The sequence below is a fragment of the Etheostoma spectabile genome, chromosome 6 (genome assembly GCF_008692095.1).
Source record: "Etheostoma spectabile isolate EspeVRDwgs_2016 chromosome 6, UIUC_Espe_1.0, whole genome shotgun sequence".
Lineage (NCBI taxonomy): Eukaryota > Metazoa > Chordata > Actinopteri > Perciformes > Percidae > Etheostoma > Etheostoma spectabile.
The window spans coordinates 27,808,509-27,816,106 of NC_045738.1; positions in this window are offsets into that span (position 1 = coordinate 27,808,509).

A 7,598-nucleotide genomic window follows, 5' to 3' on the forward strand; every position below is an offset into this window, starting at 1 on the left:
GGCGGTGTTGTTGCAGCCAATGGGGGGCAGAGGACACAACGGAGAGTAATGGCTGCTACACGCAATCATCCTCACAGCGATAAAAACACACTGCCACGTTTCATCTGCTGTTTTTCTCGCTTTTAATTCCTTCTGTTTGTTTGTTTGTTTGTTTGTCGACCTTGCTGTGTCAGCTGACCTTCCTTCATCCTGGACCCCGAAGAGAGGGGAAGGGGGGGGGGACAACAGTGAGAAGGACGCTGACATATGTGTACTGAGAGAGAACAAACAGCACATACAAAATGCCCACCCCCACTCCCCTCAGACAAATTTACTCAAAAATATGTGTGTGTCTTGAACGTCCGAGGCTGTCCGGCTTGCCGCCACCATTGCCAAGGAAGTGTCACGGTGTCGTGACAACTTCAGCGACTGTGGTGCGATGGGTGACCCTCGGCCGGCGGAGGGGGTGCGCTGAAACCTCCACCCACCCTGGATCCTGACAGATGTCATATACCTCCTCCATGGGCACCTTCTGTTTCCTGTTCACCTTTCTCCATCCTGCAGCGTTAGGGCTCCTGTCTCCACCTCGTCAAAACACAAGCACACACACACACACACACACACACACACAAGAACACACACGCACACACACACACACACACATACAGGACAAACAGAGGGAGAGAGATAGATAGAGAAGGAGAGACATAGACAGAGAAGGAGAGACATAAACTTGACCGATATAGGTTTTTAAACACCAATATTTTTGGGATTGACAGTGCTGGTAGAGTGTTTTCTGGTGGTTACATCAAAATAAAATGCATTTTTCCACCTGAATTCCAACCTTTGTAGAGCATTTACACCATAAACATCACAATAAAGCCAGCAGTTCTATTACAGTAAGTATTGGTCTGAAAGATCAAATTAATTCTCATAATGTGTTTGCACTGACTCTATTTATGCCTTTTGTTTAAATACTGCCTGCTTAGCTTAAAAGGCAAACGTGCATCCCGCGCTCCCTGGCATTCACGTCGCCTTCTCAGAAGACTCTTCCTGTTATTTACCAAAGGCTTTTCTCTGAGAACAGTTGGTATTTTAGTCTTAGCACACCCCACTCAAAACCTGTTTGCACAGATTTTCCCAATCATCCTTCAGACCACAGTTTGACAGAAACACTTCAACAAAATGAGATTCTGCCTCGTTACATTGTCTTATACTGTTACATCAAAAGTGTAGCCCACTCCATGAATAACAAGTCTAACAAACCAAAAAAGCCTTATGATATTAGATTTCCATAAAGCTTCTGCTGGCTGCCTCCTCATAGGGATTGTGTATCATCCACTCAAAATGCTCTCCTAGATGGAAATGTGCAGACTAAATCTGATCATGGCGTGAGATAATGTTCACTTCTCACTCCTGAAACACGGACTTGGGTAGGAAACGAAGGGGATCCTGTGACTAACCCATCAATCACACTGACGTTTGGCCCGAGTGATGGATATTCTAATTTCCCCTTCATATACAGGTGCACAGGATGGATGGATGACGATTAATGGACGGGCAAGGCTGTTTCCACAAAACAAAGAAAGACACAGCACGGCCCGAGGCGTCAATTTGGAGGGCAGGGAGCTCCATTGGCCCCGTGTTTTGAAGATGATACCTCACATTTGGGACTTGATTTCCCTGTAAACACGCAAAGACAAAGTATACATCCTGAGGTGACAAAAGGTGTTGCTAACACAACAATTGTCTTCCCTCTGTGGGGACCTACAACAGGTTTTGCAGTCACTTCTATGACAGCCCTCGACACTCTCACCTCACCTCATTTTCACGCAACCTGTTTCTCGCATTCTGTCATTGCTATCACCTCCATGATTATTCCTTAACTTTTGCCCCCACTTCCCGCTGCTTCGACTCTAATTTATTTAAAAAACAATCTCCTCCTCAGGCCAACTCTTTCCGAGGCGGCACGCTTATCTGTCAAACGCTTCAAAGTCGGAGTTGTGCCAAACATCCTTTTGATGAAATCTTCTGACATATCGGCGCTGCGGGCTTGAATCTCCTCTTCAACCATCTCTCATCCTTTCTTATCAAGCAAAACTTTCTCTCTATGTCAGGCTTTTAAGCAAACACCCCTTTCATATTGGCCCATCCGGTTAACCGTTTGTGCCACGGTGGAGGTTAAATAGTTTCACCCCACTAATTGCCTATGTCATCACTGCATCACATGCAGGCAGACAAACTACAGGAAGTAGAAAAACGACACAAATTTGAGTTCATTAAATTGTGAAAGAAATTATTTTTCTTAAATCCTTAACAATCCTTTTACAGAATGTATTGTTATTTCATTTCATGCAGCAATAGAACAACATCTGTTGTAATAATCTTAGCTTGATTTACGAGGGCTATTTTACACTCACTACTACTCAATTCTGGCTTTTTTTGTTGGAAATCAGTTGCAAACTACTTCCCCTGTGATTTCCTTCACAGCTGACATTGAACGTGGGCCTTCATAAACCCTCCGGCGCTTGCAACTTTTTCACGAGACTTAACAATCCAGCCTGAGATCTCTCTTCCACCTCTGTCCTTCTCCCTCTCTCTCTCTCTATCTCACTTTATCGCCCGCTCTCCATCCCTCCCTCCCTGTCCGAAGCTGTCCTCCCAGCCATCTGTCATGCAATGTTTATGGGCCCTTTTGCTTTTGTGTCCTGATGACCACTGTCACAGAGAGCTACCCATTACCGATGCGGCCTGATGAACGATGTTACCCAGATGCGCTGCTGACACCCCCGTGTCCTTGGCCGCAGAGACGCTGCCTCGCCAACCAGCTTGCGGCCAGTAAAGAATGAGGACGGGGGGGACCTGGGGGAGCTAGACTGAGGACCTGTCCGTCATCCTGCAGACAGGGTGCTCATATCGCCCCCCCACCCCCACCCCACCCTGCCGCCAACGTCTTCCCTCCCCTCTTTATCCAGCCAATGGAAATATGGGGCTGGTCAGCATGGCAATGGCGATGATGTTGTCATTAATCCCGAGGTGTTGAACAGTGCCCTTGCCTTTCACCTGAATATATATCTACATCTGAACAGACACAGTGAGGGACCCGCGCGCCCCTCCAGAGGCTACACAAGGTGCCCTAAAGGGTTAATGTAGGTAGAAAGAGATGATGAATGTTGTTGAGTGTGATTTTATCTGTCAAATAGAAATGTTAGTGCTTGCTTTGTTCTTTTATGCAATATGTACGCAGGCAGTGCAGCAAGCTAGAATTACATTCAGCGGTAAATACTAGCCGTTCTAATTTTTTTGTTACCATGCTTTTAAAATAGTGTGCTTACTTGGTCACATATACTTACATATACTACACATAAATAATCATCTGGCCACTATTGGCAGTTTCAATGGTGTTATCTACAGTACATGCCCGGATGGACTGATTCTGTGACCTGGAGGTCAAAATGTGTCTGGATGTCTCGGTTAAATCCAAGCTAAATGACCATTTTCAGCAACAACAGAAAATGGATTTGAAATATACCGATACAACTGTTATATGCAACCAAGACCAGTGGTTACAAACCCAGAACTCGAAGCCCACTAAAATCGAAAGGGTTGTGAGATTATTGACAAAAGGAAAAAAACAAAACATCTGTCGGAAAAAACACTTTAACAAAACAACAAGACAAAAGGTCCACTTACTAGTTTTTTTAGGAGCTCATAGTCTTTCTCAGCAGATGCTTGAATAATTGCAATCAATAACAAAGGTCAAATACATTTTTTATGACTTTTCTCTAGTATTTGCCTTTTATTGTACAACAATAGATAAATTAATATTTTCAGGCCTTGAAAGACCTAAAGAGGGAGCATCAGTTTTTGGTTGAACTGCTCAGACGTGCAGCTTGTGACAAGAAGCCATGCTTTATTTTAAAGGACCACAGGTAAAAAAGGTTGGATCAGCCCCCTTTTAACATGTAGTACATCTCTATGCTTCAGTGCTTACTGAGTCCCGTGCGATATATCATAGAGATCAACCTTTTTAAATGCTATTAGTTTGGACAGGGGTGGATGATATGGAACAACAACAGGTGATTCTAACAAAGGAAAACAACAGAAACGATAATCTTCTCACAATAATGTAACATAATGTGAACAATCTGCTGGACAAAATAAAAATCTAATTTAATCAGTGAGGCCCTCTCTCCCCTTGTGTCACCCTCCCTCCCTCTTTCCTTCTCTCTCTCTCTCTCTCTCTCTCTCTCCCCGTTTCTCTATGAACGTCTTTACTGGCCGGTGAAGCCGCTGATGAATTCTTAAGCAGATCACACTGATAATTGTATTTCATAACTGTCAGTTGTGCGAAGGCTGCCAGTGTGCCCAGGAGCTATTTGTGTCTCAGTATGTCCTCCACACACCTTCCCTCTCTCCCCCCCACTCTGTCCAACCCCCCAATCACCAGGGATGTGCTTACTGTCTCCGTCCCCGAATTACTCAATCAGGAGGACACATTTACGGATGACACCTTTATTACAATTAATCAGGGGAACTTGATTAAGAAAGTTATTCCTCCCCTTCATTGAGACTTACACAAGTGGCTCTGCTGCATATTGTAATTTATGTCCCACTGAGCTCTCGCGCCGCTGATAGACAGAGAAGGCGACAGATTGCCAGCCATACCGAGACACGTGGACATGTGTGTGTAAGAGGTTGGGTATGTGTGTGAGTGTGTGTGTATGTGTGTGTGTGTGTGTGTGCCTGCAGCCCTAACGCACACCGATATATCCAGAAACACATGCACAGCCACAAACAAACACATTCCCCTATCATTCTGTCATGCACAACTCAGGTTTCGCAAAGAGTTTAATAAATGACTTTAATTGGCTGTAGAGATGTGCTCGCTAAAGGAGGTTTGGATATTCCATTTCCCTTTCTTCTTGTCTTTCTTTCTCTCTCCCTCTCTTTAACACACACACACACACACACACACACACACACACACTGCTGAATGAAGCCATCTCTTTACCTTTACTCACAGTTCCTGGGTCTGCTGTGGCTAATTAGTGGAGTGGGGTTTTAGGTTTGGTAATTAGGCGGAGTTAGGAGTGACGGGGGCTTGGGGAGTTGGGGAGTTGAGGGGGTCTGACTGACTTGCACAGAAAGAAACTGGACTGTCTGGATCCTGCCAGCACCAAGCAGCCAGCCAGTGTCCCTTAGGCACCTGGTGGTAGACTACCATCCCACAATGTAAGGGTGATGTCTTTGTTAGGTGCCACATGTACCAGCGATGGGAAACTGTGGAAAAAGAGGGTTTACTGTTTAAAAAGGAGGAGAGAGAGAGAGACCGCTGAGAACTTCCCTACACCGAATGTCAATGTGCAACAATGAAAACCTGCTCTGTGTTTTGGTTGGATTGGAAATTGAAATAGGTAGGAAGCTACAAAAAGTTGTGATTACAAAAAAAGCATTTTGATTTCAAAGCGAGAGTATGTAACCTTTGATGAGGAGCGGCCACTTTGGCCACAAGAGGTAATTACATCATAATGGGAAATTCAAAACATGGTTCAGTAGTACAAACAGAGAAGAGTCATAAAGTTAGTCATAAAGGCGACTGGTCATACAAGAGCAAGTAAGGCTGTGGCAGCCAAACCCCTGTGTGTTGAAATTAACAAGGCTGTGATTTAATTCTTTTTCTTGAGTTTCATTTTTTTTGTATGAGGAAGAATTTTTTATCCCATCTTTCAAAAGGGACGTAGTATCACTTTAAGGTACACCGGCACCAATATCAGCAGATCTCAGAAAACCATCACGCTTGTGACTTTTCTGAAGAGCTGATTCATTAAAAGCTGCATTAACTAAACTACCACTAAACTAAACTAGCCATTTACAAAGCCATACAAATCACACTCACAAATGAAAAGCACATCCACCATTTTTCTTAATAATTGCGATCAATCATGCACATTTACATTGGGTACACTTAAAAGTTTACTCTCCTTTACTTCAATGCACGTAACGATTTCAATGTAACGACTGTTAATGACCCTTTCTGAGCAGTACCGCACTAACCCTTGACTAAAATGTGAGAGACACTCAGCATATTTCCTCAGATGATGAAATATTTCCCCAAGTTTAGCCATCACACAAACGTCTGTGAACGCTTCTCTAGAAGACCTTCTCTATCTTTAATGTCTTGTTTACGCTCCACAGTTCCAGGGCGCTTCAATCCGTTGCCAGTTAGCAGCCTCCGACTGCAACACAATCCAATTAAATAAAGAGTGTTTGTCTCTCCAGGTTCCTGTGTTCTCTAATTGGGGCTGTGACTGCTCACTAATCAGCGGAGGTACAGGTAGGCCCTGGAGGACGCCGAGACGAGGCCTCTCCTGTTAATTGAAGAGATGCTAAAGCCGGCCTCCTCCTCACGGCGAGTGCTCAAGCTCGACCATCCATGTGCATCGTCACCTCTCTCACCTGGCATGTACGAGCTTGCTTTTGCATCCTCACGCCTGACCACACAGTGGCGTCACAGAGGTGATTGCAATAATTTAACGATTTGTTCCGCTGGTCGAGATGAACTCGACGCATTTCACAGTGTTAGTTTAATTCTGTCTTTAATTGTACTAATTTAATTCAAACCAAGTCACTCTGACTCAAAATCATCTGCAGGCATGAATTTTAAAGTTTGTGTGTCAGGCTAAAGGTCATGGTTCTATGAAAGATGTACCAAACCTGTACCCTAGTGAGTCCACGTTTTACATATTGTAGCTTTTAATAAAACACTAAGAAAAGAGAGCCTAACTTCAGAAAACACGTGACATTTGTGAGAATTCAGTACCCAGTGTTGTGTCTGTCTAACCATATGCAATAATGACAAAATAATCAACACTGTTTTTTGTAATAAGAAATGTAGCGGGGGGGGGGGGGGGGGGGGGGGGGGGGGGGGGGGGGGTGGCCTCTAGCTCATCCAGTAAGAGCGTTTGCCCCATGTTGGCTGAGTTCGAATCCGACCTGCGGCCCTTTGCTGTGTCATCCCCATCTCTCTCCCGCTTTCATGTCTTTCCACGGTCACTATAATAATATAATATAATAAAGGGAAAAAATAATCTTTAAAAATAAATGTAGTGGGTATAAGCATGCAACCCACTGCTAGTAAATAAATTACACATTGTGTACAAATGTAAAGATTTGAAACATACATTTTTTTATATATGAATTTACTGTAAATATGAAAATGATCACGGTCTATGTCAACATCTAGCAGGGCTGCTCTGATTTCCTACAACACTCTGGATGCAAAATGGTCTTTGCCTGGTGTGTTTCTGATTTCCTGCACCGTCTGGTGAAGGTAGCAGCTTTGCATGCTGGGGTCACACCTGTAACGTATTTCACACTGGGTTATATTTTGAGTGGCCACCTGGATGAGGAAATAACATGTTCACAGTGCATGAACACTGCAGCCCTCCCTGCCAGGTAGGAACAGGTGTTTGTTTAGACGACACACAGTAAGTACATCAATACAACATGGACGCCTTCAACATGCAATTTTTTTCCCCGATTCTTGCTTTTTAACCCTTGTGTTGTCCTCGGGTCAAATTGACCCGTTTTCCTACATCAATGTTCTTTTTAACTAC